This window comes from Microtus pennsylvanicus, chromosome 1, assembly GCF_037038515.1.
Source record: "Microtus pennsylvanicus isolate mMicPen1 chromosome 1, mMicPen1.hap1, whole genome shotgun sequence".
Lineage (NCBI taxonomy): Eukaryota > Metazoa > Chordata > Mammalia > Rodentia > Cricetidae > Microtus > Microtus pennsylvanicus.
This window is the reverse complement of record NC_134579.1, coordinates 810,049-823,596: the sequence shown is the minus strand read 5'-3', so window position 1 is coordinate 823,596 and position 13,548 is coordinate 810,049. Positions and strand designations below refer to the sequence as shown.

General features: G+C 38.4%; 1 protein-coding gene and 1 pseudogene across 3 annotated transcripts in view; one reads left to right on the top strand and one right to left on the bottom strand.

Annotated features, from left to right (window-relative positions):
• The window catches only part of Epha6 (EPH receptor A6), an 895,033-nt gene that overhangs the window by 799,995 nt on the left and 81,490 nt on the right, over positions 1–13,548 (top strand). The gene's annotated exons all lie outside the window — the stretch shown is intronic.
• LOC142835610 (large ribosomal subunit protein uL29 pseudogene) lies at positions 254–13,242 on the bottom strand (annotated as a pseudogene).

The following is a 13,548-nucleotide window of genomic DNA, read 5'->3' as shown; positions in this document are numbered from 1 at the left end:
TTTGTTTTGTTTTGTTTTGTTTTGTTTTTTCTCATATGAAGTTGAAAATCTACCACGGTCTGTAAAGAATTGTGTTGTAATTTTGATGGGGATTACATGAAATCTGTAGATCAATTTTGGTAGGATGGTCCTTTTTACTATGTTAATCCTACTGGTCCATGAGCATTGGAGATCTTTCCATCTTCTCATACCTTCTTTAATTTCTTTCTTCAAAGACTTGACTTTTTTCTTTTTTCTTTTTTTGTTTGCCAGTCTTGCACTTTATTTCCCTTCCATTAGGCCTTGACCGCGTACTTGCTTAGCGGGTACAGCCTCTCCTTCCGCTGCTGCTTCTTTGTCTTCAGCTTCTCCTCGTGCTTGGTGAGCCTGCGGCGCATGGCTCTAGTTTTCTTGGGTCGCAGGTCCAGAGGCTTGTACTTCTTGCCCTTGTAGAATTTCTTGAGGTTTTCCTTTTGAGTCTGGTTAATGACGGTGAGAACAACTCGCATCTTGGAGAGCTTGGATGCAGCGCCACCTGTCACCTTGGCAACGCGAAGCTGGAATAGCTCCACCTTCAAATCTCGTCCAGTTGTTTCAGCAGCTCTTCCTCCTTCTTGCCGCTCAGGTCCCGAGCCTTAATCTTGGCCGTGGCTGCGCTGCTCACAGCTGAGGCCACCTGGTCCGAGAGAAAGAAGACTTGACTTTTTTAGCTAGAAGACTTTCATTTGCTTGGTTAGAGTTACTCTAAGATATTTTATATTATGTGAGGCTATTGTGAAATATATTACTGAAAAGAAGGTATATTCTTTTGTGTTTGGGTGTAATTTTTTATAAATATCTGTTTGGTGCATTTGGTTTATCTGTTAGTTCTAGAATTTCTCTGTTTTGTTTTTGTCTGGATGATCTGTCCATTAGTAAAAGTAGGGTATTGAAGTCTCCTATTATTCGTATGTGACCTTCAATGAGCAATTTAAGCTGTAGTATTGTTTTGTTGGGAAGGGGGGCTCCTCGACCATCCCCAGCCAACCAGATTTGAAATAGCCACACAGAAACTGTATTAATTAAATCACTGTTTGGCCAATCACTCTAGCATATTTCTGACTAACTCTTTTATCTTAAATGAACCTATTTCTATTAATCTGTGTATTGCCACATGGCTGTGGCTTACTGGCAAGGTTCCTGTGTATCTGTCTCCTGCAGGCAGCTACGTGGCTTCTCCCACCTTCATCTACTCTTTCCTCCTCTATCTGCTTGGTACTCTCACCTTGCCCTATTCTGCTAAGCCACTGGCTGAAACAGCTTTATTTATTAACCAATAAAAGCAGCACATAGACAGAAGGACTTCCCACACCAGTATTTCTTTATGAACTTGGGTGCTTTGTGATTAGAGCATAAATGTTAAGATTTAAAGTGACATCATGATGGGTTTTTCCTTTAGTAAGTATGTGACCATTTCCTTTAGTGAGTATGTATATATTTAGTTTGAAATCTATTTTGTTACATAGTAAACTGGTTACACTATCTTGCTTCTTAGATCCATCTGCTTGTTATATCTTTTTCCAATCCTTTACCCTGAGGTAATGAGTCCACAGCACAGCTGTTCAGGCCTTTCTAATTTTTACGGTCTCTATTAAGAAGTCGGGTGTAATTCTAAAAAAGTCTACCATTATGTATTACTTGATCATTTTCCCTTAAAGCTCTTAATGTTTTCCCTTTGTTCAGTGTGTATAGTATTTTGATTATTATGTGGCAAAAGGACTTTATTTTTTGGTCCAATCACTTGATGTTATGCATGCTTCCTGTACTTTTATAGGTATCTCCTTCTATAGGTCAGGAAATTTTTCTTCTATGATTTTGTTGAAAATATTCTCTGTACTTTTGACATGGATTTCTCCTATTATTTGAGCATTTGCACTGGAGTATTCCTATTATTCTTAGGTTTGGTCTTTTCATTGAGTCCTAGATCCTGAATATTTTGTGTCAGGGATTTTTAGATTTAACACTTTCTTTTAACAATACACTTATTTATTCTATCATATCTCCAATGCCCGAGATTCTCTCTTCCATTTCCTGTATTCTTTCAGTGAAGCTTGCCTCTGTAATTTGTGTCCAAAATTCATAAATTTTTCATTCCCAGTTTGTATTTTCTTTATTGATTCTATTTCCATTTTCAGGTCTTGAAAGTTTATTCCTTTCTTTCAACTGTTCGTGGGTTTATTTATTTATGTTTTTGCTTTCTTTAGGGGATTTATTTATTTCTTCTTTAAGAACCTCTACCATCTTCATCTAAGTCTTTTTTTTTTCTTGTGCTTCAGCTATGTTGGAATATTTAGGGCCTGCTGTGCTAGAATACATATTGCCCTGGCTGTTATTGTCTAGGCATCTATGTTTGGGGTTGTTATAGGTGTAGGTACTGATTTCTGGATTTGTTTTTGTTGGATAAAGGTTTTATTTCTGGTTTTGTTTCCCCTCCGGATTTTCTAAGAGTATGATACTGTGTGTTGCCTGGTTTCCTGGCCTACTTAGCTGAAGTGTTCATAAGGAATATCTACTAGGATTGGAGGCTGGGATACTAGGATGTATTAAGGAAAGAATGACTAGGAAAGAAGGCCTTTGTAACCCCTTGGGGTTGAAGTCATAGAGGGAAAAGGAGATCATAATGGGTTTCTGAGACTTGGAAAGGTTATATCTGATGAGCAGTAGGAAAAGTGAAGGGTTTGCCTTCAGCCTACTTGTTGTCCGAGGAGAAGCAGCTCTTGGGTTAGCAGGGGGAGCCTGCTGTGATTTGTGTCTGGCACAAAGCAAGGAGTTGGAGAAAGAAAGTTAGAACAGGAAGATCTATGAGATCCATAGACGACGGGAGCAGGGTATCAAGTGAGGCTGCCAAATATGTTATGCTACAGATCTGGGATGGTACTGGGGAATTGGTCTGGGGGAATACAAAGAGAAGACCTAGTTTACTGGCAGGAATGACCTGTGGGTTAGCAGGATGTGCTTCCTGTTGTTAGGGATTATGATAAAGTAACAGAGTACTGGGAGGAAGGTTACAAGGGGACTGTGGGATCCACAGGAGATGTGGGCACGGGGGAAGGAAGACTGCAGCTAGTGTCCTGTTGCAGAGCTAGGGACAAGACTGCGGGATTGGATTTTGACAGGAGAAGGGAGTGGTGACAGTCTTCAGATTAGCTTATCTGTTTCCCTGCTCTGCTTAGCTGGTATGTTCCCAGTGAATTTTCCACTTTTAAAGTATTGACAATCAAAACATAGCTTCCTTCTTATGAATCTGGATTACTGTCATGATAGTAAGACAAAAACTCATTTGGAACATTTGTTCTTCATAAACTTTGGGTTGCATTTATATAAAATACTTTATAAGAATAAAACCAATTTATCCATCAGATCTTTTAATTAAATGTCATGAGTGCTGCATATGTAAATTAAATCATATCAAAAATAGACTATTGTTAAAATTGATGCCTGTAATTTTTTAACTTAAAAAAAAAAGACTGACTACCTCAACTTCTAAAACACATGCAGATGTAAAAACTATTGAGATGACAAAAGTAATTGAATTCTGAATATATTCTTAACTTAGAGCTACCAGAATTCTAATTGCATTGAGTATGAGAATAATTATGGTATGTTAAAAAAAAAGTCAAAGTTTTCTGGGTGTCCTAAAAAGGATGGCTGTATGAAATTGCAGTCGGGGAAAGATGAAAATGCTTACTTGTGAATATGTTAGACATGACACACCAACTTGAGATGTTGAGCCAAAATATTCACACACACACACACACACACACATGCACACACACACTCGTGTACACACACCTACCTGGAGTCCAAAGAAGATAATTTGTGAATTTCTGGCCTATCAGTGTCATTTAAGGATATACGTCTAATAAGAGAATAGAGAGTGTGCTGTGACATCCTGAGCTAAGAGTTGAGAAGATGAGAAATCTGAGAAGAAATGCTCAGAAATGGATAGAAGAAGCCAAGTCTGAGTGGGGTCCTTGGATCAAGGAAAAGTGATTCAAGAAGGAATAAGTTTTTCAGGGAAGACAGATCAAGAATGATCATTTGATTTTGCAATAATGATGGTGATAATCATTGTCTTTGAAAGTATAAATTAAATGAAGAGATGAAGGTGATATTTGGTTTGAATGGGAAATGACAGTAGACACCTTGAAGCCAGGAAATAAGGAAACTTGAGGGTTTAACTCTAAAAGAAATCAAAGAAATAAGGCAGTGGCTGAAAAGAGCAATGAAGCATATAAACGGTTTTAAAGATAAGCACATGAGTAAATTCTGTTGAGGTGAAGGAGCCTGAATTTAAAATTCAACCTCATCATCATGTTGTATGATTTTCTCATGAGTGGGTTTGCTGCACCAAAAGCACAAGGTAGAGTTTAGCCAGAGTTGGATTCTTAGAACATGGTTATAACAAGGCAAAAGCAAATCAGGTAGTTAATTTGATTGTAACAGAATTATTAAAATATTTGGCAATAAAATTAAGATAAGCAACAATATGAGGACATGAGAAAAAATAAAAAGATGAATGGTTTCCTACATTACTGAACATTAGTGATGTTGAAACATTACTACAGAAATCTACCAGAGGAGGAAGAAAAAAATTATTAGACATAGAATGTTAGAGAGTGATTGGCTTAGAATTGAAACTACAGAGATATTATGACTGATAATAGCTAAGTCTCAGATATGAAACAGAAGCAAGAAAGAAATTGCTTTGCTGCATTCTCTCTCTCTCTCTCTCTCTCTCTCTCTCTCTCTCTCTGTCTGTCTGTCTGTCTTTCACACATACACACACACACACACACTTGTCAAGCACAATTTAGCTGCTCAAAATGGTAGATATCTTTAATCTTATCACTCACATTCAAAAGACAGAGCCTGGCAAGTTTGAGACCATAATGATCTACCTAACAAGTGTCAGGTGAACTTTGTTGCATAGAAACAAAGAAAAAGAAGGAGAATGAAAAACAAGAAGAGAATGAAGGAGGAAGAGGAAGGGGTTCTTTTTTTTGTTTTCATGTATAAAACATTCTACCTCCATGTATGCCCACATGCCAGAAGAGGGTGCCAGATCTCATTACAGACGGTTGTGAGCCACCATGTGGTTGCTGGAAATCGAACTCAGGACCTCTGGAAGAGGTCTTAACCACTGATCCATCTCTCCAGTCCAGGAAGGGGTTCTTTTATAAGAACATTCACAGAAAGTTATAGCAAGGAAACTTATTGAAAGTGAATGAATGTAGATACATGTGTGTAGACATGACTGGACTGTTCAGAGAAAAGACTGACCCATTGGGCCATTATATCCTGTTATTTTGTTCTCTGTGTTTTGGAACATCATTTCCTCATCCCTTTTCTGGATTAAAGTTTTTAAATATGCTTCCCTCCTTCCAAGTACTCATTTAGAACTGGTTGGACATAGACTTTGTTTACTCTTTTTTGAAACTGTTAAAGATCTCAGAATTGATCCGATGACTGCCTGGTTAGGACATTCTATTACCTTGGGGCTAAGACATCCTATTACTTTTAAATTGAGGTTTTATGCCAAAAGCTGAGGTCAGGGTGTTACAATATTTTTTCAGGCTTCACAAACAGGATAGTAATGTAGGATGCCCTTCTATATGTTGTGAATATATCGTACAGAGATTGGTTAATAAAGAAGTTAATTTGGTCAATAGCCAGTCAGAATACAACCAAGTAGGGAATCCAAGAAGAGAGGCAGGGGAAAAGAAGGTAGAGTCAGAGAGATCCACCAGAAAAGCAAGTGATGAAATAACAAGTCATGAGCCTCATGGTAAAATATAAAATAATAAAAATGGGTTAATTTAAAAGTAAGAGCTGTTATTAATAACCCTGAGTCATCAGCCAAACTTTTATAATTAATATAAGCCTCTGAATATTTATTTGGGAACTGGCAGGTAGGAGAGAAACTTCTAGTTAAAAGATAGTGTTTGCAGCGAGGTGGTGGTGGCACACTCCTTTAATCCCAGCACTCAGGAGGCAGAGGCAGGCGGATCTCTGTGAGTTCGAGACCAGTCTGGTCTACAAGAGCTAGTTCCAGGACAGTCTCCAAAGCTACAGAGAAACCCTGTCTCGAAAAACCAAAAAAATATATATTGACAGTGTTTGCAGTGTCTTCTAGATTCCCTCTCCCTGCCCAAGCACTTCTGTTTATCTTTGAAATAATGCATTGAAAGACTGGAGCTAGACAGGGAATGTACATACATGGATGGCCAAAATCAAACAAAGGTTGTTATGGAGAAAATTGTAATTCAGAAGTAAAACTCTTTAAGAAATTGATCCATAGGCAACTCAGAGGCATGAGGGACATCAGAGAGACCAGACATACTTCTGTGACCAAGCCTAAGATGAGAAATCCAAGATCCATCACTGTGGTTGTCAACTTCATTGGATCTGGAAACAAGTAAGAAACCCACCTCTAGGTTGATATTTGAGGTCATTTATTTGGACCAATTAAGAAACATAGACCCTCCATTTTGGGCATCAGCCTTCTAGCAGCAGACTAGATATAAACAGATGTAAGGAAAATCAGCTGCTTTTTGCCTGTCTACCATTGACTCTTGTTGGTAAGAGCATCAAATCTCTGTTGCTACTGTTGCCAATGTTGTTGTTGCCGTCTTCCACCGAAGTCAGAAAGAACATAGATGCTACATCCTTACAGTGTACACTGAAGGCCAGTGACTCTCACAGAATTCTCCAGGGCTTCAGCCTCGGAGTGGGTCTGCTGAAGCATACAGACCTATGGACTGTGATATTAGCTACCAGTTTATCAGCATCCCAGTACTCAGATAACCATTGCTGGACTACCTAGATTTTACCAATTTAATAAATCTCCATTGTAATATATATTTTGAAAAGCTTGATAGGGTTGTTATACATGTATATATCTGAGTTCAGGGAGCACCTTCAGAGATTTCCAGGTTTTTTGTGTCCTGAAACAAAGAGTTGGGTCAGGGAAACATAGGTAGTAATATAAATGGAGACTGTTTATTACAAAGGAGAAAGATATTCCCCAAAGTAAAAATTGACTAGTAAGCTAGACAGGGCTGAGATTAGAGACCCTTAGGTCCCCCAGTGTTGTGACCCTTTGTAAACTGTTTTCCAAGCTCCTGATTTCTGGATTCAGAGGTTGTGTGGTTTCTCTCATGCATGCTCTGTTTTATTATGAGCATACTTGTTGTAGGAGGCTGCTTGTTTATTCTCAGCTACTCAGCCCCAAAATAACCACACAGAAACTTAAATCACTGCATGGCCTATTAGCTCTAAATTCTTATTGGCTTGCTCTTACATCTTAATTTAGACCGTTTCCATTATTTTATATTTTACCACAATGTTAATGGCCTACTGTCAATGTTCCAGCTGGCAGCTCGCATCTTTCCCCTCTGGAAGCTACATGGCATCTCTCCCACTCCACCTTCATTTTCCCAGTATTCAGTATAGTTCTCCCTGCCTAGTTCTACTCTGCCCTATCAACAGGCCAAGGCAGTTTCTTAATTCATTAATCAATAAAAGCAACATATATACAGAAGGACTTCCTATATCATCTCCCCTTTTTTGTTTAAATAAAAAGGAAGGTTTTAAATTTAACATAATAAAATTACATATAACAATAAAGGTATCAAGCAAGAATTATAATTACAGCATTTATAAATACTTTATCTTTTATCATAACTAAGGAAAACTATAACAATCTATTCTTCAATTCCATCAAATAATCCATAAAGATATATTACCTAAGTAAACAGAAAGTGCATTGTAAGCAACTTCAAAAACTCTAGAATTGTCAGACACATCTCACTGCCTGGACAGTCACCCAAAGTTCTTCTATATTATTGGGGCATCCAATCTTCAGCCCACAGGCCCATGGTATCCAGCAGACTTTTCAATGAAGTGGGAAATTTGAAGATCTGTTCTGCTCTGGGGTGGCAAAGTCTATCAGTTGCTTTCTTCTGTGTCCTGTAGAATATCTTTCATTCTACAGGACACAGACTCTTTCATGAAGCAGGAACACTGAAGGATCATCTTATTTGTAGACAAGTTCAGCAGTCATTTTTCTGTGAGTTCTGCATGTCCAGTTTATACAATATATCATCAAGGAGTCCAGGCAAGAGCAGTTTCTTGCCTGATGGAGGAAGGTCATTGGTTAAATAAAAAGAAACTGCTTGGCCCTCGTTGGTTAGAAGATAGGTGGGAGGAGTAAACAGAACAGAATGCTGGGAGGAAGAGGAAGTGAGCTCAGACTCCACAGCTCTCCTCTCGGGAGCAGACGCCTCAGAGAGACGCCATGCTCCCTGCTCCAGGGAAGATGCATGCATGAAGCTCCGACCCAGGATGGACTTAGGCTACAATCTTCCCAGTAAGACTGGTGCTACAGTTTATTAGAAATGGGTTGATCAGGATATCAGAATTAGCCAGTAAGGGCTAGATCTAATGGGCCAAGCAGTGATTAAATGAATACAGTTTGTGTGTTGTTATTTCGGGCATAAGCTACCCAGGCAGCCGGGGTGCTGGGGACACAGCCCGCCACCCATATTACTACACTTGCCCAAATGACTAACAAACTTCATGAGAAGCCTCTTTGATGCTCATCATCCTCTTGAAGTAAATTGGTGCTGCCAGGAGTAGATGTGTCTCATTGTCAAGAAAAGTCCTAAATTTTGTTGTTGTTTTTGGTATAAACAAACTTTATTAAAAGAATACAGGAAGCAGTGAGTAAAACACTGAGGAATACTGATACCGAAGAGAAAGATGTTTCTGAGATTTTCATATTTTTTTCTTGATAAATTTTATTGATTTTTATTGAGCTCTACATTTTTCTCTGCTCCCCTTTCTGCCTCTCCCCTCCACCTTCCAACCCTCCCACAAGGTTCCCATGATCCCAATTTACTCAGGAGATCATGTCTTTTTTCTACTTTCTACTTCCCATGTAGATTAGATCTATTTAAGTCTCTCTTAGTGTCCTCATTGTTGTCTAAATTCTCTGGGATTTTGGTTTGTAGGCTGGCTTTCTTTGTTTTATGTTTAAAAACCACCTATGAGTGAATACATGTGATAATTGTCTTTCTGTATCTGGGTTACCTCACTGAAAATAATGTTTTCTAGCTCCATCTATTTTCCTGAAAAATTCAAACTTTCGTTATTTTTTCTGCTGTGTAGTACTCCATTGTGTAAATGTACCACATTTTCCTTATCCATTCTTTGGTCAAGGGGCATTTAGTTTGTTTCAAGGTTCTGGCTATGACAAACAAAGCTGCTGTGAACATAACTGAACACATGTCCTTGTGGCACGATTGCGTGTCCTTTGGATATATACCCAAAAGTGTTATTATTGGGTCTTGAGGAAGGTTGTTTCCTGATTTTCTGAGAAATCACCACACTGACATCCAAAGGGGCTATAGCAGCTTGCATTCCCACCAGCAATGCAGAAGTGTTCCCTTTATCCCACAACCTCTCCAGCATAAGTTGTTGTCAGTGTTTTTGATCTTGGGCATTCTTACAGGTGTAAGATGGAATCTCAGAGTTGTTTTGATTTGCATTTCTCTGATGACTAAGGATGTTGAACATTTCCTTAAGTATCTTTCAGCCATTTTAGATTCCTCTGTTGAGAGTTCTCTGTTTAGGTCTGTACTCCATTTTTTATTGGATTGTGTGTTCTTTCGGTGCCCAATTTCTTGAGTTCTTTGTATATTTTGGAGATCAGACTTCTGTCTGATGTGGGGTTAGTGAAGATTTTTTTCCCATTCTGTAGGCTGTCATTTTGTCTTGTTGACCATGTCCTTTGCTTTACAGAAGCTTTTCAGTTTTAAGAGGTCCCATTTATTAATTGTTTCTCTCAGTGTCTGTGCTACTGGGGTTATATTTAGGAAGTGGTCTCCTGTGACAATGTATTCAAGTGTATTTCCCACTTTCTCTCCTATGAGTTTTAATGTGGCTGGCTTATGTTGAGGTCTTTGATCCATTTGAACTTGAGTTTTGTGCATGGAAATAGATATGGGTCTATTTTCATTTTTCTACATGTTGATATCCAGTTATGCCAGCACCACTTATTAAATATGCTTTCTTTTTTCCATTTGATTTTTTTGCTTATTTGTCAAAAATCAGGTGTTGGAAGATGTGTGGATTGATATCCAGGTCTTCTATTCTGTTCCAATGGTCTTATGGGTTTTTTGCTTTTCTATATGAAGCTGAGTACCATTCTTTCGAGGTCTTTGAGGAATTTTGCTGGGATTTTTCTGGGCATTGCATTGAATCTGTAGATTGCTTTTTGTAAAGTTGCAATTTTTACTATGTTAATTCTGCATACCCAAAAACATGCAAGATCTTTCTACTTTCTGGTGTCTTCTTCAATTTCTTTCTTCAAAGATTTAAAGTTCTTGTCATACAAGTCTTCCACTTGTTTGGTTAGAGTTACTCTGAGATATTTTATGCTATTTGTGGTTATTATGAAGGGTATGATTCTCTGATTTCTTCCCCAGCCCTTTTATCATCTGTGTACAGGAGGGCTACTAATTTTTTTTAGTTAATCTTGCATCCTGCTACATTACTGAAAGTGTTTATGAATTTTAGAAGTTCCTTGGTAAAAGTTTTCAGATCGCTTATGTAAACTACCATATCATCAGAAAACAGTGAAAGTTTGCCTTCTTCTTTTCAAATTTGTATCCCCTTGATCTCCTTTTGGTGTCTTATTGCTCTAGCTAGGACCTCAAGAACTATATTGTATAGATATAGAGAGAGTGGAAAACTTTGTCTTGTTCCTGATTTCAGTGGAATTCCTGGGAGTTTCTCTCCATTTAGTTTGAAATTGTCTGTTGGCTTACTGTATATTGCCTTAATTATGTTTAGGTTTGTTCCTTGTATCCCTGCTCTCTCCAAGACCTTTATCATGAAGGGATGTTGTATTTTGTCAAAAGCTTTTTCAGCATCTAATGTGATGACCATGTGGTTTTTATTTTTCAGCTTGTTTATATGGTGGATTACATTGACAGATTTTCATATGTTGAACCATCCCTGCATTTCTGGAACGAAGCTGGAAAAGTTCTAAATTCTTAAAACATTTTATTTTGCTATTCTTTTAAAGGTTTGAAGAATTCCTTTACATCTAGAAAACCTAACACGACTACAAGGCTGACTATTATATGATGTGGGAGTGTCATATATCAGTCTGTTGATTTCATTGGTTAATTAATAAAGAAACTGCTTGGGCTGATAGGTTAGAACATAGGTGGGTGGAGTAAACAGAACAGAATGCTGGGAGGAGGTGAGGCAGATGCCATGCCTCTCCTCTCTGGGGCAGATGCAATGAAGCTCCAGCCCAAGATGAACATAGGCTAGAATCTTCCCTGTAAGCTACTGCCTCATGGTGCCACACATATTATTAGAGATGGGTTAATCAAGATGTGAGAGTTAGCCAAGAAGAGGCTAGATATAATGGGCCAGGCAGTGTTTAAAAGAATACAATTTGTGTGTTGTTATTTTGAGGCATAAGCTAGCCAGGCGGCCGGGAGCCAGGAAAGCAGCCCGCAGCTCCTTCTTCAATTATCGATGACTATCTATTAACCTGTATTTCTTAATTACACATTACATTATTAAATGTGCTACACAAACACAATACCTTAATCAAAAGCAGAAATATACATATAACAAAATTGACCTTAAATTAGTATCAACAAACCAAGATTCATACCAATGCAATCCATTTATCTCTATAGCATATCCCCCTTTAAATGTAAACAAACATGTATAAACAATCATTTAGAGAATTTAGGGAATTGTTCTTTAGACTGCTTCCTCCTGATTGGCAGCACTGTTAATCAGATCTTTCATGGGGTATTCTGTGTGGTAGGTCCTACTCAGCCAGCAGTCCTAAAGCTGTGATGTTGGACCATCTGGGCCATTGCTTTAGGGAATCTTGTTTGATAAAACTATATTTGCCTGTAAGAAATCCACAGCTTTCTATCCTCTGTGGAAACAAAGGCAGAATCTCTTTTCAAAATCAATATATCCTTAAACCCAAATTTTGAAGTCAAGATACCATTATAACATATAAGTTTGGTTTTGCTTAGCAACCTGTGCAATGAAATGTCTCTTTGTACTTAGCTTATTCACAGCTAAAAAAATCAAAGAAAACATAAATAATATTCATAACCCTGGCTCTCTCTGTATTTTCTATCTCTATATGGATTATTTTCATTACTCCTTTAATCTATGACTGTCTGTACTCTGTCTCTTTAATGACTTTGCTTTATTTTTTAAAGCCATTTACTTCTTTTTAATGATCTATACTCTTTTTCTTTTCTCCCAAGCCTACATACAGTTTTTAAATGCACTGTGACCCATTCAGAGGTTTATTTTGATCTGAATTTGTCTTTATTGCACATCTGAAAGCCTTTTCTGACAATGTGCATTTTAAAATGGTAACCAGTATAGTCACAGCAGCCCAGGATGATGGTTCTGCCCCTCTCAGCCTTTGAAAATGGCAGAGGTATCTTTATCACCAGCTATGGGACCACCAGGTAGAAGACTTCTTTACCACCTCAACTCTAGGGAGCACTGTGTATCACATAAACCCTTTTTGTCTGAGTAAAAGCTAAATCTGCCATGCAGCATGCTGCACAACCTGGAAATATCTCCATGTATGGTGGCAGGAATCTACCATGCTTTCCTGCCTGTGCATGCCTAACAGACCCAATCCAGCTGCTTGCACAAGCAGGGGTGCTGAGTGGCCTGCATGCTTTCAGCTACTTTCCTTCTAACTCCAAGATGACATACAAGTACCCAACCTGAAGTATGTGACTGGTCACGTGGGTTAGCACCAAACATACGTGTGCCATTTTGTTTCCCAACTGCCTATACGCGAAAAATCACAGAGAAACTCTTTTACTTACAACACTGTTTGGCCAATAGCTTATGCAATATTTCTAAATAACTCTTACATCTTAAATTAACCCATTTCCATTGATCTGTGAAACACCATGAGGTTGTGCCCTACTGGTTAGGTTCTGGTTGATGACTGGTGTCTTTCACCTTCAGCAGCTCCTTGGCATCTTCCTGATGCTGTGAGAACGTATATAGGTAGCAACTACCCGCCTACTGGGGCACAGCCTCATAGACTATTTACCTGGATGCAGAAGTACATCTAGTCCCTTCCTCTCTGCTTATTCCTGGGCCCCGTTTGCTGTTCGGTTTGCTTTGGATCTGATGTTCATCCATCGTTCAAGCAGAGAATCCTGACTTTGTAAGTTTTACCTTTTAATAAACACCACTCTATTTCTTAGTTCTGAGATAGTATGGGATTCCTTTTTTAAGTGTACTATCACCCTGCCTTCACTTGGCGCCCAATGTGGGTTTGAACTTCCTGCCCTCTGCCTACTCTCTATAAATATCTATGTTTGTATTTCCCATCTGACTTTACTAAGCTGTTGGACAAAAGCATCTTCTTTACTAACCAATAGCAATAAAACATATTCACGGCATCCATAGGGGAAATCCCACATCACAACACTGTGTATAGAGATA